Source organism: Ambystoma mexicanum, chromosome 4p, assembly GCF_040938575.1.
Source record: "Ambystoma mexicanum isolate Mex_15411 chromosome 4p, UKY_AmexF1_1, whole genome shotgun sequence".
Taxonomy (NCBI): domain Eukaryota; kingdom Metazoa; phylum Chordata; class Amphibia; order Caudata; family Ambystomatidae; genus Ambystoma; species Ambystoma mexicanum.
In genome coordinates, this window is record NC_090927.1 from 610,059,510 (window position 1) to 610,087,019 (window position 27,510).

Sequence of the window (27,510 nt, forward strand, 5' to 3'; positions counted from 1 at the left end):
AAGCATTTTTTGAAGAGAGGGAGAAAAGCTTGATTTTTTTTTTTGATTTTTTTTTTTCAGGTCAAGTGGGATTCTCGTGTTGCTGTTGGCAGTGCTCATGGTGGGTTTCTTGCAGTAGTGTGTGTTGGATGGCTCATTTGTCGAAGCAGTGATGAGCTGCCAGTTTTATACTTCAGCCATGTAATGTTGTAGGATGTTTGGGAGTTTAATATCTCTGGTCATGGTGATAATGGTTGTATATGGGGCACTGGCAGCTGGCAACATAGTCGTAAAATGAAGTAAAGCTCGATATTTAATGCAAAGCTGCCTCAATACTCCAGTTAAACGGATTATTTTCTTATTTCCTGTCTGTAAGGCACTTGACAGTCTCGGATCCCTTTGTTGTATGCCGTGCACCCCGATACTGTCTTCATTAGCTTCAACCAAGTGCTCCTATCAATGAAGTGCGCAGGCATTGGTCAGTCAGGCAGGCACATTGTTAAAACCGCCTATACCTTTACTTACCAAGTTCAGAGGACCACACCAAAAATCACATTTACATTTCATATAAAACGCCTCAGTCATACACTATTTGTATAATTTTCATTTTAAAATTGTTAATGCGTTTTACAACCTTATAAAACATAAACATTTCATAGTATTGTGACTTTAAAGTTTTTTTTCTATCAAAATCTGTTTTTGGTATATATCCTAATTTTTGGGGAAACACATTTTGGATGCAGTTATACATAACAGCAATTCTAGTACATCCTTTATAGACCGTACCAGAAAGCCATCATTCCAACCAGATTGCTTGAATCAATGGCATTCATAATTGTAAAAATCTTTTTCCAGATTTGTATTTATATCTTTCAGAAGCAAATTAGCTTCTTTGTTAAGCATTCCATAAAGTTACTAGCGTTTAATAATGCTACTACCTGCTCTAAGACTTCAGCTTCACTTCCTGCTAAAGCGTAAGAATGTATTGACAATATATTTCTCGAACATGCCTTAGCCTCTTTTTTAATGTATCACGTTTAAGTCCGAGATAAAATACCAAGAGTACTCGTTACTCTTTACATGTTTTCCAGAGTATACCTCAATATGTGTGTTTTTGATAGTGTCAACAATTATTTGGCCCATACTTCTTCAAGGCTCCTAATGATCTTTTCAAACCAACCGGAGTTTAGTCAAACACTCATCTGATGCACACACTAATCTGTTTAGTCATTCACACAAATAGAGAACTATTAAGGTAGCACTAGTTTTAAAACTGTCCAGGCCTTGCAGGCAGGAAACAGACAGGTTTTCAGGATATCCCTTATTAATATTCATGAGCAAACGTGCATACCTTTACAATCCTATGCAAATTTATCTCATGAATACTAATAAGGGGTATCCTAAAAATCTGTTTACTTGCTTTTCTAGCCCTCTAGTTGATGACTATTGAAATGTCTATCATGCTTCTGGCAATAGAAGGCAGTCCAGGCTCAGTCACCATACATGCTGACACCCAAGCTGTTCCCTCCTCTCCTTTCTGGCACCCCAGAATTAAGAAATTACCACTGCCTTTAGCAACCTCTCTTAACAAATAGATTTTATGACCAATTCGATGGGTCGGCATGGAGCAATCAATATTAACGTTTTCAGCGAGAATTGAACTTAGTGATTGTATATGGGCTTGACATGTTAGTACTAATAAAACTAGTGTGCTTTTTATGGAATGAGACACAAGTGGCTAAACAGCTTCAAGAAGTATTTTGGGCACCTAAACATATCTGTGAGGCGCAAATCTCAGAAAGAGGATGACATACATTTGGGTGCGAGGGGATAAAAAGGATGAGTATGATGACTTGAGGGATGTCAGAAACGTTCCATTCATTAATTAGCTATCTCTTCTCAGATTCCCTGTTGCGTCAAGAAAAAAATATCATAGAATCGATACTTAATCTCCTGACTATACACCCATAGCACCCACTGGAGCTCGAGGATCGAATATTAAATTGCTGACTAGCTTGCCATCCTGTCATCTAGTGCACTGGTTGAGAAGAATTAAGCTCGTGGGAAATGGTGGATAGGCAGTAGTATCATGACATTGTGCCAAAAACACAGGGATAGAAAATCTGAGTGTATTGCACCGGACATGGGATAGGTGCACTATATGGTGCAGTCAACACCACTTGCCACATCACCTTAAATTAACTGGAACCACCTCACTTAAGTGGAGGAGGGTGCGTGTCCTATTTGCTCAGCACTTAAGATCATTTAGATATTTTCATCTGATGCTTGGCTTTTTATTGCACAATGGCAGATTAAAGAGTGATGAGTTTGCAACTATGGAGTCATTTTCTTCAGTAGGTGGAAAGAAATGTCTACTTTCAGTACAGCTTACACATCACACCACATCACGGTCTCCTTGTATCAGTAGCATCTCACCGTGCTCACTTAGAAAAAACAAAGCTACACCAACTAAACCGATTTCTTTTAGACCCATGATGCATCTCTTGAAATCGCGCAGTATATCTGGAGGAAATCAGTCTGCTGATTTGCTCTTCCCATTTAGTGACATATAAGGTCTTGGTGTGGCGGCAATAAGATCCAAAAGACAACAGGACAACTTGAAAAGTACTGGCTATTCAGCAACCACTCACACGTAGCTCCAAACGTCTGGTAGATGGAGTGGAGAGGTTTGAGTGCTCCAAGCCTATTGATTGGGTACAAAGTAAGTGATCTAAGCGAGCTAAGACAAACAAGTGTGTGTGTGTGTGTGTGCGCTTAAGTCACCTGCACCTAGGATACAGTAGTAGTCAAGTTAATCTCACCAGAAGACACAAGAACCTGCCTGTGGTGTTGATCCTGTTGGCCTTAGAACTGATGGACTATCTGAGAAATCATGAAATGCACCAAGAACCTTTTGTTCTAACTACACAATGGAATCCATAAGGACCATTGAAAGGAAGCTCTTTCCAACCCATCATGTATTAAACAAATGCAGCCTAGTTTTATTGGTTCCAATTGTCAGGATGATGTACGGGGTGGGAGTGGCTGGGGGAGGATCAAGATTAGTGAAGTCTGGTGCAGCATCCTTGAGTAGGCACTCTCGTAGTAACAGGATAACACAAACTATGTCTACTATCCCGATACCTTGTGTACATATCCACCTGTGCAGCTGACCCAGGATCGAGAACCGCAGGAGCTGTTGGGGGCAGTATTGCAGGGGGCCTGCTGTGCATCACAGTGGGTTCTGGCTAAACCTGAACCCTGATGCAAACATTTAGGAACCTAAGTGGTGGACCATCGTTCCGTCACAGCCTGCTGCAAAATATTCGTGAACAATAAGAATGAAGCTGACATGTCATTAACAGAGAAATGAACGCATTAATAAAAACACAAGTTCCCTTTGGAAATGAGAAGCCGAATAAGACATGACATTAGAATCCCTGAAACGCTTTAAAAACTTGCATATTCACCCAGTAAACAAAGTTTGCCCTTCACTTTGAACTCTCCAGTTCAAAGTGAAGGGCAAACTTTGCTTACCCTGACCAGTTTAAGCAAGGTTTGTCTAAACAAAGAGGCACAGCAAGCCGTTAGTTTGTGTGAAAAAAGGCTGTACAGAACACAACACTTTCCTTCCAGCTTGAAAAAGTGAGAAATACCATGCTGCGGGCAGTATTGGTGTCAAAAGCAAGGGAACAAAGTGTGCCAGCACACAGTTTATTTATAATTGCAGTATTCAGGGAAAGAGTAGTTCAGAAGATCTTGAGGATTTTCAGAGTGGTTTGGGTCAGTGGTATCAGACCATGCTGCTTTTTAAAACTTAATTTCACCAAAATTTTTTCCAAAACATAGCAGGAAAAAGCTTCTGCTTAATATAGCAGACCCTATCAATCCAATCCGAATACCTCTACCATTGTGTAGAAGGAGCCGTTCTATTGTGGACTATGTTATGCTATTGTGACTTATGCTGTGCAGTACTGCCGTTTTTCATGGTCTCCAGGCATCCAGGCACTTATCTGCATTTTAAATTAAGGGGAGTTGGGGTGGTAAGTTGGTTAGTGGGTTGAGAAGAAAAAGTGCAAGAGAGCTTTGATGTGCGGTTGGATAGTTTCAGTTTGGAAAAAACAGTAAATGTGTGCTGGTATGATTTTAGTTCATTGGCGTTTGTGTGATGTTTTGTGGGTGATTGTAGGCAGCCGTTTCATGTGTGTGTTGGGTGTTGTGAAGAGTTGGTAGAGTGCCTTGTGAAGAATCCTATGGATCCCTCACTCAAACCCTGCCTAAAGTCTCTTCCCAGAGGGACAGGGAAAGGTAAATGCATCCTGATCTTGGGAGTGGTGTACTGCGAGAGGATCTCCTGAGAGGAGACAGGGCCCAAGGTGGTGAGTGCGGGGTAAAGACAGCCCCAGAATGTCCAAGATAGAGAGGCCATGCAAGACCATAAGAGATCATCAAAGCTGGCTTGTGCAACACCCATTGGAATATGCAGGCCAGTCCAAAGCACTTCTTTTCCAGCATGAGGCCTAGTCAATGATCGGGAATGGGCATCCCTCCATTTTCTTAGAATGTACAGGCACCCAGCTGAGGAAGAGTGTGGCTCAGAACTGTAATATTACTAACATTGTCCAATGCATTCCAAAAAGACTTGTGGCATTGCAGATGCTGACTTTGTGTGAAAAGGGAAAATGCCTACTTTAACAGATTCAAAACTGCAGCAGTGTACATGGGAAGAAAAGATGCATTTTAAACACTGGGTATTTGGAAGCTAAAAAGGAGGAATGATGCCTTACACTTAAGAAATAAAGTTGAAGGACAGACTGCGTTGGCAGGAATAAGCAGACTTAATTTCAGCACATAAAATGACACCATTTATAGGGAATGGCCTATTTTGTTTTGTGCAAAAGTGTCAGACTGGTTTCATATGTAACAGTGGCCTATCTGTGTGACTAATATCCAGAGGGAATTTATTGCTGTTCAAACATTATGTAAAGAAAGTTTATTTCTTGCCAGCAGGCCCAGATGCAATACAAAAGGTCATGTGTCCACACATTGTCAATTTAAAATGCTATTCTTTGAGACTTGTGAACTGCAACTTATTTTTCTCTCTGAGCTGAAACTTTGACCCCAAGACCTTTGGGGCTGGGCCCACCAAGGAAATGGGTTCAAATCTGGTTCAAATGTGAAAAATACAGAGCAAGAGATTTGAACTACGGTGATACAGATAACATGAACAACCAAAAAGAGCGTTAAGGTCCGGTCCCACATAAAGTGTGTAGTAACTCCGAGCAAAGACCCTTGCATCACATGGGCCGAAAAGCCAGATGTCCAGTCATGTGGTTTGGAGGAAATGAAACTGCTTGGGATGATCTGAATGTGAAACTACCTCTCGTATAATGCATTGCCATATGTTTAACATTGAGCACATTTTACCAAATAAAAAGAGAATTGTGTGTTTCCCTGAGTTCACCACAGACTCATTTTAAAGGGGATAAAACACCAGTTGGCACCATGACATTTTTGTGATGTAAATAACTTATGATCAAAATTATGGTCCTGGCATTTTGGTCCTGGGAAACCACACCAAGCAGGACCTATATGAGAAAGTGGGAGGCGGACACGGGTACTGACATAGGGGAACAAGAGTGGCAAAGACTGTGGAGCCAGATACCCAAGCTCACTAGATCTCTTCAGGTCCGGGAGACCTGGCTAAAGTTAATGTTTCAGTGGCACTTAACCCCGGTCAGACTGCATAAAATGTACCCAAATTCTTCTCAACTTTGCAGGAGAGACTGGGGGGGGATTGGCACGTGGGCCCATATTTGGTGGGAATGCCCAAAGCTGGACACATATTGGGGATACATACACCAGGCTATAACACAGGTATTGGGGAGGGTTGGAGGGGAAAATAAGGGGTTCGATATGCTTTGCCTAAATGGGACTCTGGCCGATATTCCTACGAAATCACTCTGTAAAGTATACGTAATTATGATGTCGGCAGCAATGGTATTGGCTCGTAAGTGGAAGTCTAAAGCACCCACCCCCCAAACCCGCCCCCGGAAAATGAGATTATTTGCAAAATATGGTCAGTGGTTGCCATACAGGGAGACCATTTGAAATTTACAACAGATTGGACCATCCTCCTGGCATTCCTCGGAGGAGGAAGGACCATAGCGTGGTGTCCTAAAGCAGCGACCCTGTTAGGATTCATTGACTGACAAGAGGACTCCGATCCATGAAAGGGAGGGAGTGGAGACCGAAGACCTTGCCTTTATGCTAGTAACGAATGGAATAAGGCCCCCAGATGCCACATTGGTTGCCATGCAGAAAGAGAAAGACTGCATCTGGCTCCAGGATCAAGGGGAAAGGGGGGGAGGAGGAGGGAGGAGGTAACGTTTTCAATGTTGGTTGTTCCTTTCAAAATTCCAATAAATACATGTTGGGGAAAAAAATGTAGAATCCAAAAATATATAGTTTCATGTAGTTATTTGAAAAATTAGCTTAGCTGCTATGTTAGATTTCCAGAACCCAAAAAGGTAAAACCTACCCGTCATTTTTGGATTATGTATTTTTCTTCCTCTCCCAGCTTACCTCCCAACTCCTCCCAACTCCTGTTCCTATAAGCAGCAGACTAGAAGTGGTTGTCTTGGTGGGAGGTGAAGGGAGAGTGTTAGCCAATCCTTAATGTAGGAATTATGATAGTGTAGGAGTGTCATCAGCACTATAAGAGGTCAATTATGCATCAGAACAGGGCTTTCCACTTTTTCCTGGAGGTAGTCTACCGCTGGACTCTTGCGTAGGAGAACTAGCAGAGAGGCCTCAATCCTTGCATTGGAGACAGTGACTGGGAAATCTAGAAGCTAGCTGGGACACCAGCAGAGGAGCCAGAGGGTGTCTGGGTGCAGGAGAAAACCCTTGACTTAACCCCTTGACCGGATCTGTGCTGTCCTCAGAGGAGCCCTTCTGGTTTTCCCTGACCAAGGCCTCCCATCTAAGTCGACTAATCCAAAAGCCATCAATTGTTTGGGGAGCTACCTGAATTTATCCTTTTCCATTAGTCGGTAGCGCGGGTTAAACTGAGTAGGCCCTTGGCACATTGTATTAAATCCCATTCAAATTAATTCCACTATAGAAAATCACCCTATCCATTTAAATAGAATTGTGTTGTGAACATCCCTCAATTGTTCGTACATTTTGGTCCTGTGAATCACGGGAAGGCCTTTTCAAACGCTTCCATCTCCAGGTGGCTCTCCGGCTGCATCATGCACTGTCATCGGCTGGCTAACAGACCTCTTCCTGGCTGTCCGAGCGCCTATTTCACCAGAGCTATCGCAGCAACGACAGCATTTCTATCTGGTGTGCCCCTAATGGACATCTGCAGGCTGCCACATTGAGGTCCACGCCTACCTTCACAAGGTTCTACTGTGTTGACAGGGATTTCAGGGAGGAGTCCTGGGTCGGCCAAGCGGTGCTATGCACCCTATTCACTTGAGGCGAGTCTGTTCCAGGCATGAGTGTTTTCTGTTGAGCCTTTGACCTCCCCTGGTTGTGTATATGTACTGCTGTGTAATCTTTATCCATGAGCATGTGTAGGCATGCTAGACCAGGAACAAGTTGCTTACCTATAACTCATGTTCTTGAGCATGGGTCTGGCATGGATACACATGCAAACCCCTCCTGCCTTCCCCTTTGTGGCTCTTCTTGGTTCATACTGCCACTTTACGTGCTTACCAAATATGAAGATGGCCACCAGGGGTGGAGCTTAGGGAGACGACTCATTGGATGGGGGCAGTATGACCCAGAGCACAGTGATTGGTTTAGAGGAGAAATACAGTTTTCAAGCTAAGGCGAACTTGTTCCTTTTGCCAAGCATTGCCAGCCTGACTGGGAATATTCATGAGCATGTGAATCCATGCCAAGCTGAAGAAAGCAACTTGTTTCTGGCATACCTTTCATTTAAAAGAAGTCAAAGTGTATAAACTGTTGAGGAAGAGAACAAGCATTGCCTAGGTCAAGAGTCTCCACCATATTAACAGTGAAACCAACCTTTCTCAGAGTTCAGAAGCATTCTAACTGTAATGTGACAGTTAATTTGCCTAAGATGCATACAAGTGGGCAAGCATTACCTGAAAGTAAGAGATTTGCACCAAGGCTTCTGGCTAATAATTGGGCTAACTGTCAGAAAGGTGCGGGCAAAGTTGGGGAAGAGAAATTGGCTGCTTGTAAAGACTATTTTGAAGTTGACACAACCTGTAGTGCCAAAGACTGTGGAAGAACGAGAGAAGTGAATCTTAAAGGCAAACCCAGGTTGTCATTGTGGCAGGCAGACAAGAGAGGCGAAGAAGCTGCCCCTTTTGAAGAGGGTTTCTCGGAGGAAGACTGGCCATGCCTACTTGAAGTTGTTGAAGTACTTTGAAGTATATCTTGTCAAAGCCTGTCTAGAAGCATAAATCACTGAAGCTGTGGTATTGGAACAAAGTACTGAAGCTGTAGTGTTAAATCTGGTTATCAGTAGATGCACTATTGTAGCAGTCCAAACCAAGTGGAGTACTGAGACAAAGGTGACTGTTCTCATAGTAAATCAAGTAGAAATGAAGTTGTTGAAGCAGCAGAGCCATCTCGACAAATATACGATTGTGAATTATAAAACTGTAACCAAGAGATTACTAACTTAACCAAGACCTGTGCATCACTGAGTTATGGATATAGCATTTCTCTTGAACTGTGGCAAGTCTTCTTGAAGAGTCGACAAAGCACCCTGTCTGGGATTACCATTGGTGCTATTTGTTGGAACTGAAAAGTGGAAATTTCACCAAGGAGGAGAGGTTTGCTATCATTGGTTCTTTGGTTAATACACCTTTACATCATTGATTTTGAACCACCAAGAACTGATTTGAGACATTTCTTTCTTTAGTTGAACACTAACAGAATTGACCTTGAATCCTGGGTAAGGGGCATCACCTAAGACATTAGGTTATTCAGAGACTGTGAATGTTGTTCGTTATCCTGTATTGCCATACATTTTAATTGTGCATTTGTTGCTTAGTGCGAATGCCAGTTATCATCTCTTAGTGTTTCCCCTTAGCTTTGGTTAAGCAGGGAAATCCTCAGCAGAGTAGGGAGAGCGGCATTTTGAAATGTTTTCTTAAGTATAAAATGGCATATTTTGATAAATCATCAGTTGTCCACCTCACATTACTGACCCCTCACAGCCTGCAGTTTGAGTGTTTTGTGGTGGGGCTCGGGGTCGTGGGGTGGGTATGGAGTGTCTTAGTGTTTCTCTCTCTAGTGCTTTCTTCAACTTGTTGCGTTAAAGAGCCATGTTTTTAATAGATTCCTGAATTGTAGGTGATCTTCTGTTCATATTTCCTTTGGGAAAGAGTACCACAGTTTCACCTACTTTGCAGTGTGAAGGCATCATGAAGTAGAGACAGTCCACTGGTTCAAGTTTGGTTTGCAAAAGTTGTATTAACTTAAAAGGCAGGATGGAGTAAGGCCTAAATTGCCCTATGCTAAGGTGGGATTTCCATACCTTAAGAAAACTAAGGACAGTCTGTGTCAGGCAGTCCACATTAAATGTCTGTCTGTGTCATGAACCTATATTTGCCCTCACAGCTAATGGTTCATAATGTGTAGGGATGTCAGCATCAAAATGAGTAATGTTCAAAATAAAGTTAAGAGCTTCTTCCAGCTCTTGGTATGTAATTAGCTTCCACTTCTCCAAGTTCAAAGCAGTTCACAAGGTATCAGATTTCCCTTCCGCAAGAGTTCAAATCTTCCAGCTTTGCAACATATGGCTTTATAAATGGTGGCACTTTTCCTTAATTCACATAGGTAGTTCTCTTTCTTAACTTCAAAATCACATAAGAGATTGTTGACAAACACAAGCTTTTTTATGGAGACTTTCAGTGGCTTTTCCATACAGGGCCCTTTGTCTAGGTGCAGTTGTCGGACTACATGGTCCACCCATTACAGGTCACGCAACCAATACTCCTTAACAGCTTTCCATCAACACTGTACCACTGCTTCCATTTGCAGTGATGCTTGCTTTATTCACCTGTGTCACCCTCTACTGACACAATATAGTGGCTTGGTTGGCCACCAAGCACTTGTTACAACTTTTTATATCCTTATGACTCTTGCCAATGCAGACTTCCTCATAACATAGTCGCTTGAACTCTTTTGGCTGTTTACAATGCTGGTTTTCTCATAAAGTAAAAGTCCTTGAATTCTATTGGCAAATACAGTTTGTGGTATCTGCCAAATTCACCACCTTTTTTCCGTTCCATTCAATATTCACAAGTGCTCAAAACTTGCTTTCACTCTGTTCAGTATGCTTTTCTTTCTTTTGGTATCCAAAAAGTACTTATAATTGGTTCGTTCGGTATCCAAAAAGTACTTGGAATTCATATGGGCTCAACCGCCCCCTCGTATGCCCTGGCCCCCTTTCTCAAGGCAGACACACTGTTGCATACAGCGGTTCTGCGAGTCGCTGCCTGCCACGGTACAACGTCTCCCTGCGGCTGCTTGCTTCTGTGGTGTTCTGGCATTCGGCAGCTTGGCTTTACCCACCGGCAGGCTATCAGCGGGAATTGGATTTCCTTGTGGGTCCTGAGGCTCTCGTCTGCTTCCCTCCAGAAGCTCTGCATGGACCTCTGTCTTGTTCTACGTCCTCCTTCCACTGCCCCAACTCTGCATTCCTTGGTGCTCCTGCAAACCTCTCTCCTACTCGCATGCCACCCACTGTGGCCCTGGCTCTCCCAGCTGGTTGCAGCCACTCCGACTCCATATCCATTTCTGTAAGGCTTCCACCTTTTATTAGTTCCCGCCATCCGGATTGGACCAAAAAGAATTAGACTGTCCACTGCTGAAGCAGTAGTCCTGCCTTACTCTTGCTGTCCTCCTGCTCGCCTCAGTACCCAATTGAGGTATATATGTGTACATTATTAGAATTAGGATGTGTTGCTCAAGTTGGTCTCTTCCTCGTCTCAGTAGAGTACTGTTGATTCTCAGGAATATTTTAGGTAAAAGGCAGGGAAAGCGCTGACAATAGCCTGTCTAGAAGTAAAAATCACTGAAGACTTGGGGGGATGGAGGGTTCATTATGCAAAGGAAATGGGGGGGATACCATGTTTCACCAAGGACGTCCTCTCCCGAAGTTCCCTCCTCCCAGGTGATCCTCCTTCACATGTCCACCCCCAGGCTCAGGATCCAAAAGCGCTGACCTTTCCATTGCCACCCAACAGGAGGTTTCATGGGGAGAAGTGAGGACGCCCTCAGTTTCTTCACAGCTAACCCCCCGACCCCCCAAATGGTTGTTGCATACTCTTTCGGTTCGAGACGGATGTCGCTACTGTATCTTAGTGTTCATGTTGGTTTGTAGATGGTGATTTCTTTCCTGTATGAATTCCACTCCTTGGCAGCAGATCACTGTATGTTATGCAGAGCGTTTTGAAGTAAATTCGTTTTTTCACTGGTATCCAATGCAGTGTTCTTAGCGCTCGGCTGATGTGTTCTTTTCTAGTTAGCCTAAGGAGTAGTCTTGGTACTTCATTGTGTATTTGTTGTAGCTTCCTCATGCAGTATTCTGGCATTCCGAGGTAGATGCTCTCGGCGTCGTCTAGTCTTCACATGACGAGAGAGATGACAGCGAGTGTTGTGTGTGTAAAGGAGAAGTGAAGTATTTCTTGATCATGTGTAGGTGTAAGAAGCATTTTTTATCTACTGCGTTGGCATGTGGTTCTATTGCTAATTTGTTATTCATTAGGATTCCAAAATTTCTTACCACTTTGGATTGTTCTGGTGGATTTCACAGCTCAGTAGGCCATGGAATGGGATGGTTGTTAAACAGGTGCGATCATGATTTTGGTTTTGTCCTGGTTGAGTTTAAGGCTGCTGGTGCTCATCCACTAGTTTAGTTCAAAGGCAGTCGTTCCGTGTTGGGTTTTGTTCTCAGCCGATGTTGATTTTATAGATGTTATCAGCCTAGTTGTAGCAGGTGAGGTCTTGTTTTTTGATGAGGTTAATCGGGGGGGTCCATGTTGATGTTGGAGTAATGGGGGACGGCGATGAGCCCTGTGGGACTCTGCATGTTGTCTTCCGAGGTGCTGACTTCAATGGCGCTGTACATGTTTCCGTTCTATCTGACAAGAACGACTTTAGCCAGAGAATAGCTGTGTTGCCGATCACAATATCTTCCAGTCTTTTGATAGTGTGTCATGGTTGACTGTGTTGAAGGCTGCTGAGAGATCTAATAGTATTAGTGCTGCGTTGACGACGGAGTCTGCATTGGTCTTTAGACCATCTCATATAGATAGTGCACTTTCTGTTCCTTTCATGGGTCTGAAGCCTACTTGTGCCTGATCTAACAGCTGGTTGTCTTCTACATATTCCAAGATTTGTTCGTGGACATAGCTTTCTAGTAATTTCGCTGGATATGGGAAATTTGAAATTGGTCTGTAGTTGGTTAACTCTTGCGTGTTTCCCAAAGTATCTTTCAGGAGTGGTTTGATGTAGACCATTTTGAAAGCTTGTTGCACGGTTCCTGTTGCTAGTGAGTGGTTGAAGAGGGCAAGGTAATATTCTGCCGGTGTTCTCTGGGTGAGGATGATCTTGTAGATGTCTGGTGATTATGGGTCTGCTGGAGAGCTTGCTCTGTTGCTTTTGCTCACCAGGCTGTTGAATTTATCCGTCGATCAGTGGGAGAGGGTTTAGTCTAATCGGTGGTTCCGGTGTTGCTTGGTTGAGGTGGTCAGTGGTGTTTTTTGGCTTGCTTTCCATGATTTGCTGGATGCTGGCAATTTTGCTTTTGAAGTGGTCAGCAAGGTCATCACATATTTATTGCGTAGGGGTTGGTGCGTTGTTTCACATGGATGGGTTTCTTATCTAGTCTACAGTGTTGAACATTTCTTTCTGGGTGTTTGATTTTACGATCCGTTCGTTGTATGTCTTTTTTGCTTTCAGTATTTTGGCTTTGTATAGTCTAATCCGCCTTCCGTATGTGGTTTTTCCTCCATTCTTGTTCCAGTGTCCTGTTTTTTTTCTCAGTGCTTAGAGGTGGGGCATGAACCATCTTGCCATTGTTTTATTTAATGAGGGGGTTGAATGTTTCTTCTGCTGCAATGTCATCTAGTGTTTTTGTGATACGTTTTTTGAATTTTGTACTGTTCTTTCTTCTTTTCCGACTGAGTCTAGGATGGCGATTGATGGTTTTGTGGACCTTAACGTGGCTTCCAGTCTCACGTTAAGGTCCACACTGTTAATGGCTCTCCAGGTTCTTTTTGGAATGGAAGGGTTTTTAGGGAGATTGTCAGGTGTCCTTGTTGGCACTTGGATCATGAAGGGCATAATGAGGTGATCGCTACAGAGGATTTACATTGGAGGTGCAGTTGTGACCAGGTTTTTATTGCAGAAGATTGTATCTAACGTGTTGCCTGCTTGTGTTGCTCCTTTCACCAGTTGTTGTAGATGCATTGTTGCTAGTTGATTAGTTAGTGTTTTGGGAGAGTTGATATTCTCTTCTTTAAACCAGATGTTAAAGTCTCCAAGTATAATCCAGTGACCATGTTTAATGGCCATGTTGGTGATGGCATCCATGAATGTATTTACGAAGGTCTAGTCATAGGTTGGTGGCCTGTTGACTAGTAGAAACTTTAGGTTGGTTTGAGGGAGGGTAGTCTAGGTTTAGCTATAGGATGAATGATTCGCAGTTTGGGAAGTTTAACGGCTGTGCTGTTTTGAATTTTTCAGCTGGTCTTTCTATGCTACGGCAAGTCCTCCTCCTCTCTTTCCTTCTCTGTTGGCTTGCTTGAGTTTGAAGTTGTTGGGTAGTCAGTCGTGCTTTATTACCTTGTAGTTTTAGCCAGGTTTCTGTGAGGAATAGCATGTCTATCCCTCCATCGGATAACAGGTCGTATATTTCCTCTGTGTGGTTGGATATTGATCTGACATTGACTAGGTTGCAGTGTAACTTTCAGTTTCTTGTGCTCTGTTTGGTCTTTGGCTGTGTATTTTGGTGGTTGTGTTGGTAATGTTTTACCACCGTCTTGCTTATTCAGGTTTTTTGATGCGGTTTCTTCGTTGAGTAGTTCAGCCAGGTTTCGTATTGGATTGGTGTCTTCTTCATGGTCCTCTTCCTAGTCATGTTGGTGGTGTCTTTTGTTCCAATTTTCTTGTGACGAAAGGTGTGTAGGTGGCGATTTCTTCTGGTTTGATTCTGTGTTTCCCACCTTTGCCCTGTAAGTGATTTCAATCCGGCATACACCCAAGTCACGCCCATCGTGTTGTGTGCAATTGAAACCCTTATTTATTTTTATCTATAAGTTCAATATTCTGAACGATATACCACTCGGATCACACCCTTCTCCTGGAACCCACCCGGTCACACTGAACCTGGAATCAGGCTAGTTTGCAAATGTAAATATTTAATATGTATTTAAAATGTGATCACAATATATTTTAATAGATAACAATCACCAATGGGGTGACAGAACACTGAATCATATCTTTAATTCACTAGGAATCAGTAATGAGCACAAAGACAAATGCAGCACAGAAACAAATACTTTTGTGTTGGTTTAGAACAGATAGCACTATGGTTAGAGGTTCCCCCTGTAACACCCCTAAACCCATCAATAGGCAATGTAAAGAGATGTGAGGAGAGAGCAGGTATCCAGGAATAGCACAAATCAAACAGAATATCAGCCCCACCTTCCCCCTTCAAACACAAGAGAAAACGGAATTGACTTTTCACTGTCAGAATGGCTTTGAAATTATCTTTGGAATTGACTGAGAAGAACACCAAATGTGGTCAGAAATACTTAAATTGTTATAAATTCCTATGGAAGCCGCTTTGAACAGTTGCAAACAATCATAAGCAATGATTTAGTCGGAAGAGAGCATCTGAAATCTCAATGTCCAAGTGGGAAATAAATTAGTTATTTCACACGTGTAAAATCGCGGCAAACTTTTCCATATGCAATATTCGCTATAAAGGGAGAATCGCACTGTTTTGCAATGCAGTTTTGAGTTATATGGATAGCCAAGGATGTGAGGTACAAGTGTTTCATTTCTATCATAAAAACTGAGGGAGTTATAAGGTTTTAGTGAGGGGCGTTTTTAGAAAATAGGCGCGAGAATGGAATACAGAAATGTACTTGTGAAAATGAAATATGGGTTTGATCATACTATATTATGACTAGGAAAAAGAGGATGCCACACATGAATCTCGACAGTTACGTGGCCAACGTAACCCTTCACGTGGTGTATGCTCAATTTCTTTCTGGGATTCACTTTAGTTACTCAAAAACAATAATGACTTATGACTTTATAAAACAAATGAGAAAATCAGCACAAGAAAGGTTCTGACAGTACTATGATTCTGAATTTGCAGATGGGATGGGTTGAGATTGGGATAAAACAATGCAAATATACTATAGGTCACTGTTCTTCCTATTAATACTCACAGTCCTTTGTAATTAAATGGGACCGTCAGATCTGGTCATAGGATTGGGTCTGGTCTATGAAAAACAGCACATCGGGCACGGTACTGCATCAGCTATGCCGGTCACCGGATTTGCACAGCATCTGCCCTCCTTGTTTGTGGATATTTCAATCAGCTGGATGGCGAGTTCCTCAGGCAAGCCTTGTGCTAACCAGCCAGAGAATCTCAGGATACTAGTTCAAAAGGCCTTCTCACACCACAGCGCTTCACTTGGTTGCAAGAATAAGTTTGAGGATTTGGACCTTGCTAAAATCAATAGTTCTCCACTGCTGGCAAGAGTCTTGGCATCTGGAAGGATGTTAAAGCTGGATGTAGAATGCTGGGTCAGAGTGCTTCGCCGGAATCAGGAAAGTGAGTGAATCAGTGAGTGCCTACGTGTTGTCAGCTGTCTCTATTTATCCTTTCAAATGACATCACAAAGTGGGTGTATGGGCCGGCTTAGCTAAGCTTACCCCTGTGAGCTGGGATTGGATCAAAACTTCATCTCCGCCTTGCATTTGAGTGATTGGATCAAGGCCGGATGATGTCACATTTTATGGTTTGCTTTACAGTTCTTAGAAACCTCCCTTTAGCCACTGGTCTCAAAGTCGAATTTTATACCAAATACACATTTCTACATTGGTCACCTTTAAACAAATCACACACAAAGATTCCATATTTTATGTAGCATCTGTTCCTCAAAATCCTGCAGCTGTGGGATCTTTCAACTTTCTACAGAACTGTGTCCTTTTTGCAATGAACACAATTTCCAAACTTTATGCAAATTTCCACAAATGTGTGTGCTTAACATAGGAATGTGTGTGTAAATTTTCACAAGTGTAGGATTAATACTCTTCACATAAAACCACATATATTGCCATTCCTGTCCAGAACATGTTACATGGTTCTGCCGCCTCTTAAAACGTGCAGCCAAAAATTAGACTAACAGATATGTCCTTGGTATATTTTGTCACCACTTTGAATCACAAGTTATGAGTCTTTTTAAAAATGGTTAATTGTTCATTCTTAACATCAGATGGCCGCTTGGCTACACCCCGTTGCCTCTCCTGGGAGTCCAGGAGCATCTCCCTATCTCCCTCCTTGGAGAAGTTCCTTCCAGGAGCAATTTACGACCCTCTCACACCTCCGTTTCCTGGGCTGAAGAGTCTGCTATTGTTCATTCTCTTTCTGTAGACAAAAGTCTCGGTTAACCCACAGTTATCATCTCCCTTTGAGTTTCTGCTGAGAGAATGCCCCCCCCCCCCCGGAAGAAACCTGTTTGTCCACTTCCAAGGGGTTGCAGCTCAGCCAAGCTAATTTATTCTTAATTAAAGATCCAGGAAAAACCAAACTTGTTGCATCAAACATAAATACATTACTTTCTTAGCTTTAACTCTGTGGGATAAAAAGCAACTGAGATCCGTATTCTTTTTTGCCACAATCCTTTTTATGTTTGCCAATCCGGCAGACTTTTTAGTTTAGATCACTTTGCAGTTTCATCAGGAACTCATCTGACAGCTGTCATTCCGGTAGCCCAAGGTACTGCACCCAGATTTTGACAGGGGCTGTCAGTTTACAGACAATCCAGTTTGTCTGATGAATGTTTTGCTCTTCACATTAGGACTTTGTGTGTTCGCAATGCTTCATTAGATTACATGAATTTTAGCCCCGAGCAAGATTTTGAATGTTGAGAAGTGTTGTTTTATAGGCATTTTGGAGTTTTTAGCAACAATGCAGTTGTCATTTATAGGCACATTTTGGAGTTTCATTTGCAAAGCGCTGCTTCTCTCTCTGCACTCTATTTACTGGTCATGGAGCCCACTGGCACAATTGTGTGCTCTATTTCACCACACATGCACCATGGGGGGAAGGTTGTGCATCCATCTTTTTGTGTGTTGCAGGACACAGTTTTTGGTGCACATAAGGATTTTGCCGCCATTGTTGCAGTTTCTTTCACCATGACTAGCAGGGTGATGCCGCATAGCAATGCAAAGTGGATCAATATATCACACAGCCCATGGCTTCCGGTTATCCTGCTAATGGGCTTATGGTTCTTGAGGATAGATGGTTGCTCGAGTGGGTGGTAGGTTGACAGGAAGGGTGTTAGGTAGATCGATTTTCGACAGCATGAGTTGTTTTGCCATTGTTTAAAGGCTCACATCTTTGTTGTCTTAAGAGTATACATCTCAGCAGAATACTATTTTGTATTGGGCTGGGATATATATATACAATCTAGTTTTTATCGGGGCTAGAGTGTTAACAGCCTTCTCGACGGTGTTACAATATGCCTCAGCCCGTTCAGATGCATTCAGGTTGGGTAGATTATTTATAGTGGGAAAGAGAAAGGGCGCCATTGCAGCAGGAGTCAGCTTGCACACATTTCTATATGACACCCATACCTTTTCAAGCTTGTTTTATTTTAATGGATACTTAGTGACATATTTCTTTCTAGAAAGAAATGATCTGATCATGGACAGGGGCTACGCTCAAAATTATTTATGGTCAGATTCTGTGTGAGCACCCAGTCAAGTATTCTACCTTTAACAAGGGTAGATGTATTTACATGCTGGAAGAGTCCCCAGTCACAGTGTAGTTATGATATGATGTGGCATTTATAACACACCTATACACAAGTATTTCTAGGTGCGACAAGACAAGGAGGGGGAATCAAGGGAGGACAAAATAACGATCTTACTAGATAGAGATCGCGCAAGTTCTGGCTAATGTTGGCTGGGAATCTGACTCATCCTTAAAGCCAAAATTGTAGCCAGTTAAATTCACACTTGTGTAGAAGTGGGAGCAAGTGAAGTTGTTTGCAGTCGGGGAAAGTCTTCAATAACAAAGGGAATTTGTATCGCACATTTCCAGCGCAAGTTAAAGTGCTTGCGTAAGAACATCATCTTTTCTTTTCCCATTGTTGCCTTTAGAACTATTACTGGGATGTCACATGTCTCCTATTCAGTGGGAGAACAGTGTCAGTAATAGGTCAAGAAGTAGTAGTTGACTTTCCCAAAGTGTTAGAAGAATATTTCACATCATAGAAAGGTCACGTATGAGAAACTGTTTTTCCCGATCCTTGTTAAAGTAGAACACTGCCTGAATTAAAGGGAACTAGGTTTATAAGTTGAAGTCTTATCAAGAGAGATTGCATATACCTAAACTTGTTTCAGAAGTTAAAACGGACTCTTGTGACATTCAGAACACATACATAAGACTTCTAGAAGTTGCTGAAGTAATGAGCAGAAAAGAACAAGCATCACCCAAGCCAGTAAACACTTCCTTTATAAAGTGAAACCAGCCCAATTAGGATCTGAACACCCATGCTCTGAAATTGTTGAAGCTGATACAAACCCCGAGTCCTCTGAGACAAGGGTGACCAGGTTATCCAAGGCTGGAAAACTGGCAATACAGCTTTGGGGTAACTACTGGAAATAAGAAGGTGTGTATAAAGCTGGGGAAGGGAGCTGGGTGCTTGTTAAAAAGAACAAATCAAGCTCTGGAGCTGAGACTGTTGAAGCTGATAGAAAGAAGCAGCCCGGAAGCCAAGTCAGATTTTGTAGTAGCTGCAAGATAGAAAGGAGAGGCAAAGAGGCTGGCCTTTTTTATAGCATGGAAAGAAGAGTGCCGCTAACCTGTAGAGGTCGAAGAGTCTTGTTTAAGTTGCCCAACATATTTTTTAAATATCCATTTGCAGCAGAAGCAGTAGAGCTGTGGTTGTCTTATTTTGTCACAACAATTGTCTTTGAATGTAGTTGAATCAGTAGTGTACTGTGATGCAGAGGACCCTGTGTTCAGTGTCATTTGCAGAAGGGAATTGCCAAGGAGAGAACAACCTCATTAGAAGAAGCATCCTGACAAATTGTATTGAAGACGCTGCAGAAGTAGAGTTGCTATTAAAGCAGAAGTGGTACTTTTGTTTGGAAGTTTATCCATTCTATCCTGGACGGAGGTCATCCAGGATTACCATTGGTGCTGTTTTGTTTGTGGAACTTGGAAGGGGAACTTTTCAACAAACCTAGATAAAACTGTTACAAGTGGATTTTTGTTTAAGGGAACTTTTGTTTCTTTGTAACTTTTCGAGAACTGATTTAAGACTTTATTTTCCTTGCAAGGAATTGACTTTGGACATTCCTGCGAAAGATGATCTACCCAGGCCAGATAGAAGTCATCCAAGACACTGATTGTTTAGTAATCTTTCTTTATATTGTTCATGCTTTGTATTATTTTGTTTAGATTGAGGGACCGCTTTCTGTATGCTAGGTGGTTTTCTAGACTAGGTAGGGAATCCCCTGGTAGAGTAGGCTAAGTTAGGTTTTATTTGAAATGTTTATTAAAAATAAAATGTCAAATACTGAGAGAACTACAAGCAGTTATCCACTTCGTATTACTGACCCCTCGCAAAACCCTTGCAGTGTTTCTACTCCCCCCACCCCCCAAATCGTGTTAGTCCTCTGTTAAACCCTCCTTACTGTGCTGCTTGGAATCAAAACCCTCTTCCTCTTGGTGCAAAGCCCCTCATCCGGGGGTAATAATTATATTCTCCTCTTCCCGTAAAATTACCATTCCACCCTTGCTGTGTTTGCCGTGGTTCCTGTGCACTCTTGTCTTCAGCTATACTTTTTAGCACTGCTCCTTTGCCAATTTTGAAAAACATATCTGTACTAATTTCGCTTTGTCTGCTTTTCTGTGCTAGACTTTTTTTCCGTCTTTCTCTTGTTTCAGTCGACAATGATGAACAATGTTCCGTCACCCCTGCCCTCTCCGGTGCTCTGACTGCCTCCCAATATAACAGCAAACAAGCTTTTGATGTCGCCTACCGCTAAAGCCATGCCCGCCGTTTCCCTTTCTAACTCATAAATCCACTTTCCTGTCCCGCTGTAAGTGACAGAAATTTATACATCAGGGCATTTTTGTCTGTCTGTGGCTAAAGTATATATTGTTTTAATCATCTACCCTTCTGTAATAACGGGAATGGCGTCAGCCGCTTGAGCTCGCAGGTGCGGCTGCATCCTTTGTCCACTGTGGTGCTGCTGTCATACAGACCTTTTTACGGCCTAGTAAATCTCTTAATCTGTTAACATATGGTGTGTTCTTCTCTGCACTCATTGGACGTCTCTCTGGGGGCAATGGATATCTGAGGCCCTCTATCGCTCTGCTCTCTAAGTCAATCAAGTCTCTCTTCCCACAAAAGTACTTGTTGAAGGCGCTTGTGTAGCTTCCTCGTCTCTTCTCATCGTTCTCTTCCCATTCTGACTGACTGTCGGCTCCTTCAAAATCTAACCTTCTCCAGTGTTCTCTGACATATGCCCACTCACAATCTCCTCCAATAAGTAGCTTCCCGTAACTTGAAGAGGTTTTCCTCCATTCTCTCTTCTGCTCATGCCGTCTCGTCTGCTCCTACTTGAGTTGTCATTGTTTCTTCTCATAAAGTCTCCCCGGTCTCTGCCAATCAGTGTATTTCTGCTAATTGTCATCGACTTCCTTTTGGTGTCCCTCCATCTCTCCTTCATTTTTCCTTTCCCTTTCTCTCGTTGCATCCTATATGTGCCTTTTCCATCACGTATGAGTATTATTTGCCTGATACAATTGCTTTTCCGTTCCCTTCTCTCTGTGCACTTCCTGCTCCTTCTGTTAAAGGATAGTTCCGGGACTTTTTTTTTATCGTCCCTACGGTTCGGCCATGTGTTTTTAAGCATAAATCGGTAGATCGTAGAAAACTTTCCTATGGACCATACCCGACTTTTCGTCCATTAACGCACTCGAAATCAGCCGCCATTTTCTGATAATCCTCTCACTTGCCGCATCGCCCTGGCTCACCTGCTTTTGCGGCACTAAATCAAATCCCCCGCCCCTGAGCCTGACATCAGCAGACGCGTACCGCCCATTTCCCAACGCCAAAGCACGTTTTGTGTCAACAATCGCTGCGCCTCAGCTAATGACGTGTCGCCATGGAAATGGCAGGACGCCTCTTTCCTCAATAAGTATAAACACACCGTTTCACAACACACAGCAGCAGATTTCCGATTCCATTATTCTCTCTGTGTTACTTTGAGTATTCTGTGACTCGTTTCTGTGCTCTGGTCAGCTACCTTCGCCACTTCTAGGCCTTGTGAACACCTGTACCATCTCTGTAAATTATTTTACTTTCTTTACCACACAATGGCTACAATAATGCCGTATATGTACGAGCCCGAGTACACCGAGGAAGAACTACTGGAAAGGCAAGCACGCGAAAACGATGGGGATTCGGACGGCAGTTGGGAGGACCAGTCAACGGATGAAGAGCCTGGACCATGTCGCATGGACGGCGTCTCCACCTGGTGCACGTGCAATCGGTGCGAGCTAATGCCAACTGAGGAGGAGAACTGCTGCTGCCGTGAAAATTCCGGGTGCTTGGCCTACATTTCGGAAGGCGATCCAAGTCAGCAATGCATCACCGAGCTGCCAGAGTTCAGGGAAGCCTGCCTCTCACGGACCGTGTTGAGGATGATGATGGTGCTTATGCACGAACTTCGCGGCACTGTTCGTCCGCGTAATCCGAGTAACGAGTAAGTATACTCTGGTTTTGATGTCAGTGATGCCACTACTATGTCATGGTCGTCTCCCACATATAAAATTACATCTACATATCATTCGAATGCATGTAAATTGGGTCCATATTGTGCATTTTCTAGATAGAATTTTTTTCAAAGCAGAATGATAAGAAAGTTTTGTCATTTTAATACAGTTTGCATCTTTCATTTTCACAGGCTGGTGGCCTATCGTTGCTTCACTTGGTGGCTTCACGGGAGGCTCGGACACCGCGTTCGGAGAGTAATACCTGCCTGTGCGGTACTTGCCATTAGACAACATTTCCCAAGCGACAGTGGACAATACCGCGGATTTTCCCTGGATGTGCTGCAACCGGAACTTTACAATGTGTAATGTTTATTATTTATGTTCAATTGAAATTAAGATCTAAAATAAAACCCAACATATATTTTAACAATGGTTGTTTTCATTTTTTAAATGAATCTACTGTGTCTCCATTGAGTAGTCTTCCTGTGCCTTGTCTTGTCACACCACATGTCTCCGGCCAGCATCCTCCCTCACGCTGGCCGCCCACCTTCAATCCACATAACCTTTGCACCCATATATTCTCCTGGGAGGGTGAGGTATTTATAAAGTCACCCCCCTGCCTTCCATGTACTAGATCCTGCAGCCTGCCTCTTACATGCAGTTAGATGGCCTCTTCTTGGTGAGGCCCTGCGGCAAACGAGTCTTGTCTGCACGACCACCGCCCCAATCCACCCCCCCGCCCTATCAAAGGCAGTTCGCACCGGGGTACTTGTGCTGGCAAGTGGAGCTGTCAGGGAGCGATAAAGGCCAAGAGGTGCCAAAGACCATGTACACTTCAAAGTGGTCTATAGAGCATGGGTTGTTGTTCCCATGTCTACCTCCAGACCCCGTGTCTCCTGCCAAGCATCCCCCCTCACGCTGGACGGCCCCCTGCAATCCACATAAGTGTGTCTCCATTCACGAGTCTTCCTGTGTCTTGTCTGCACGACCAGCGCCCCAATCCACCCCCCGCCCTATCAAAGGCAGTTCGCACCGGGGTACTTGTGCTGGCAAGTGGAGCTGTCAGGGAGCGATAAAGGCCAAGAGGTGCCAAAGACCATGTACACTTCAAAGTGGTCTATAGAGCATGGGTTGTTGTTCCCATGTCTACCTCCAGACCCCGTGTCTCCTGCCAAGCATCCCCCTTCACGCTGGACGGCCCCCTGCAATCCGCATAATGCCACGACATATCATTCACAAACACACCCCTGTTTCGAATTCTTTATAACCCACTTCATATTTCTAATGAGCACTTCTTTGCGCTTTGCTAGTCAACCCGTGAAGGTGCTGGTTATCTGCTCTTCGTCTCTGTGAACTTCCGTGACCACTCCGAGGAAACTCCTCAGTTTGCAACCGGTGAACTGCTCCCTGTTGTACGACAAGAAAGTACTCTGATCCCTGCATCTAACTGTTTGTTCGTCAAGGTAAGGCCATGTACCATAATCATTTTGCGTCCAATTTTTTTTGTTCAAGACAGTACATGCAAGGAACTAGTCACATGTTCTGAGTTTACATTGGTATTCATAGAGAATTGTTGATCTTTACTTTTCAGAACTTTCCACAATGCCTGCCTGTTCCATTGGCGGTTGCCCTTCGAAGACCCATAATAAATCTGAAGGTACTATAATGCATGTTTTCCCTAAGACAATAGATCAGATAAGAGAATGGGTCCGATATTGCGGATATCCACCGTCTGAGCTTGAAAGTAGAGTCCTAGAAGTCTTTGCGGACAAGAGGGGTGATCGATACCGCATCTGCAGCAGGCACTTTAGCTCAGACATGTACTCCACATCATTGCTAATAAAGAAGAACACACCGCGAGCGAGGCCAAAATTGCTCTCAAACGCTATTCCCACTCTATTCGTCCACATCCCTCCACTGGTGAGTCAAGTTTACGTATTTATCTCTCGGCCTTGCGGTAGTGTGTAGCATTAGCTAACAATAATTTCCCCATTTATGTATCCACTCAATATGAAGGCGGAAGATTCTCCATCCGTGTCGTTATTGCAGTCATCAGCCACTTCAAGCGCCTATCGGGTAATCTTACTTGGCTATTCTGCCACTGACTTTTTTTAGACATGTAAATCAATAGTTTTAATTTATCGTGTAATTATTTTACCTAATGGTACACCCTTGTACTCGTCCTCTAGTCTTTGTTTTCATTTATAATTATTGTTATCCAAAATAATGCAAGTACTGTCTTTCAGGGAGATGCTGAGGAGTCCAACGTATTGACGACAACCGTTGATGTCACTCAGATGCTCGAGGTACGTTTCCGGACAGTTCCATCGATGGAGATCATCAGATCTTGCATTCTTGTAGCGTGATTGTTACACACAATGTTTATTTCGTTTTTAGCCATTGATATGTCCTTCTGTCGTCGCCCTCCTATGTGTCTTCTTTTTTCAATATTGTGTTCATTACTAATGAAAGTCCTACGTTTCAGGGAGTCGATGGAGCATTAGTCCAAGAAGAAGGGGGAGCATGCAGTTACGGGTCGGCGCAACAGCTTGCAGAAGTGTGCACCGCAGTTACATCGTCCCTTGATGTTCTTATGCATTTCGAGGTATGGATACTGACATTTCGATCAAGCGAAATCATATGACGTGATTACATCCGCTATACTTCCTTCTTTATTAACGCAAGTACTATGTTTCAGGGAGATGACGGACCTTCTTCTACAAGAACATCACCCCTAGTAGTTTATGCAGATCTCTGGGTGGTGACACTTCCAACGATCGAGCAAATCGAATCATATTTACATATCCATTATTTATTTTAGACAACTGATCATTTGTGCAGGTCTATTTAGATGAGCCGTTGACGCCTGCACAAAGTTTCTGTTCTTTTTATAAAAATAGAAAACCATACTAATGCAATTACTGTGTTTCAGGGAGTCACTGAAGCATCATCTTCAATAATATCATCAATGGAAGTCTATGAGGAGCCTGAGGTATGGATCTTGACAGTTCCATCTAACTAGATCAACAATGCGTGAATAATTGTCGTTTGAATGTTCTACACAAAGCGTTCATTCGTGTTTTGCTATTGAGATGTACGTGGGTATTGGTCCCCAAGTACATTTTGTGTTTTCGATATTATTATACATACTAATGAAAGTTCTATGTTTCAGGGAGTCGATGGAGCGTCAGTGCGTGATGGATGTGCTTATCATGAAAATATAGTCGTTGCAGCGCAAGAGGAAGTGGAGACATGCACACACGAGTCGGAGCAACAGCGTCCTGATGTTGAAGTTCGAGGCAAGATAGTTTCAAAGAAAAGAAAGCAAAAGAAGGTTAGTGTCCTGGTCACTATATTATGTTGTTTTTCACTGTTAATAGTTCAATACTGTAAGTTGTGTTTAAACTGAACATCCCTTTTCCAATCTGTCCTCTAGTTGCGAGTGGGTGTACGAACTAGATCTACACAGACAGTGAAGCCAACGATAGATGTTGCTTGTCAAACCTTTTGGCAGGGACTTGAGACTGGAGATGCATCGTGCCAATGGGAAGAATATGAAGTGATTGACAACGGAGCTATACCACATCCAGCCATTGATAGTGAATGTCCTCCTGGTAGTTCGGATGCAGTCGGAGATCAGTTCACAGAATCCACACCCGCAAAAACTAAGACCGCGAGAAAGTTGAAGAAATTGTCTTATTCACCCATCGCCGGAGAAGGAACAGATGTTGCAATGGAAGAGAATGAAGTGGACGACAATGAAACACCATCAATATCACTGAACATAGCGGAAGACGATATCAGAGATTCTACCTTTCATGTGAGTGACATGTCCTCAACGTTACAGGCCGAACCAGCTGGGATGCAGAGTGACAGTATAAGGAAAGAGGCCAAATTCATTGTATTCGATAGTTGTTTGATTGATATTATTATTCGGATGAAATGTGGGCATTCGGTTGGTGGGGAAGTATGTGGGGAGCCATTGATTAATGTGACTCGTGCAATTCGAGGCACTAACCTTAAAATACATGCCACCTGTACAAAATATCATCCTTTCTTATGGTCTGCACAACCCATGCTGGGGCAACTGCCAGCAGGCAATCTACTTTGTGCAGCGGCTGCACTTTTTAGTGGTTCAAGTTTTAAAAAGTTAGTCTTTCTTTCAGTTTGTGGGAATCCATTTCATTGCGAAAACTCAGTTCTACAAATACCAAACCGATTATCTATTTCCAGCCATTAGCGAAGCTTGGAGAATGGAAAAAATGTCTATTGATAGTACATTCGCGGGCAAACGGTTCAGGCAAGCCGTTGATGGACAGTGCGACAGCCCAGGATTTTCAGCCAAGTACTGCACCTACCACTTTCAGGACATGGAAAGTAAGAAAATTGTGAGTTCGGTGGTCGTGCAGGTGTCACAAAGTACATCCTCAGTGGCCATGGAGAAAGTTGGCTTTGTAGCATCATTGCAAGAACTACAATCGCGGGGAATGGTGATCGACCTGATAGCCACGGACAGACATGTTTCAATTGGCAAGACAATGAGAGAAGAGTACAAAAATATAAATCACCAATTTGACGTTTGGCATCTTGCAAAAACAATCAATAAAAAATGTCTGCTGCAGGTAAAAAAAAAGAAACGCAAGGTATTTCACAGTGGTCCAAGTCAATCAGCAACCATCTTTGGTGGAGCTCAAAAACATGTGGAGGGTCGTTGGAAATTCTACTGGAAAAATGGCGGTCAGTAATGCTACACTGTACAAATGTTCACCGTTGGAACACAAACCAACATTTCCACAATTGTGAACATGGCCATTTGTCCACAGAGGAGGCACGGAAGAAGAAGTGGTTGATTCCTTCATCTCCCACTCACAAAGCCATTGAAAAGTTTGTATTTGATAAAACTATAACAAGAGATTTGAGGGGACTCACGGAATTCTGCCACACAGGAGATTTGGAGGTGTTCCACAATATGTGCCTAAAGTACAGGCCAAAACGATTGCATTTTGGCATGGAGGGCATGATAAATCGGACTCTTCTAGCGGTCTTGGCACATAACCATAATGTTGGACGTCAACAAAGTAGGACGACCGGAACTTTAGGGACGCTTCGCTACAATAAGGCCTTCACTAAAAGAAGTAAACAATGGGTGATCAAACCAGTGTTTGAGGATATGCAATATGAGTTTATTGAGAGACTTATTGTTGACGTCCTAGATAGGCACATAAATGGAGTTGTGAACGAACCTGTGCAGGGGACAACTGCATTGCCACCCAACATTGCCTCTGTTCCATGTCCACCTAAAGAAGAGCTCATTGAGAAATACACATCACGGTTTAAATGATTGATTGTAATTTGATTGTCTGTTCTCTCGAGTCTCCTCATGTCGCAGGCCCATTGAATATGTGTATCTATGTAATGTGTAAATTAAAGTGATTTCCCAGTGTACATGCAATGTGTCTATCCAACCTTGTTCATCTGCGCATTAAATTAAACCAAAC

At 43.0% G+C, this 27,510-nt stretch overlaps 1 protein-coding gene across 5 annotated transcripts in view; it reads left to right on the forward strand.

The window, feature by feature from the left end:
- Positions 1 to 27,510, forward strand: part of PRIM2 (DNA primase subunit 2) — a 1,404,979-nt gene that overhangs the window by 726,658 nt on the left and 650,811 nt on the right. The gene's annotated exons all lie outside the window — the stretch shown is intronic.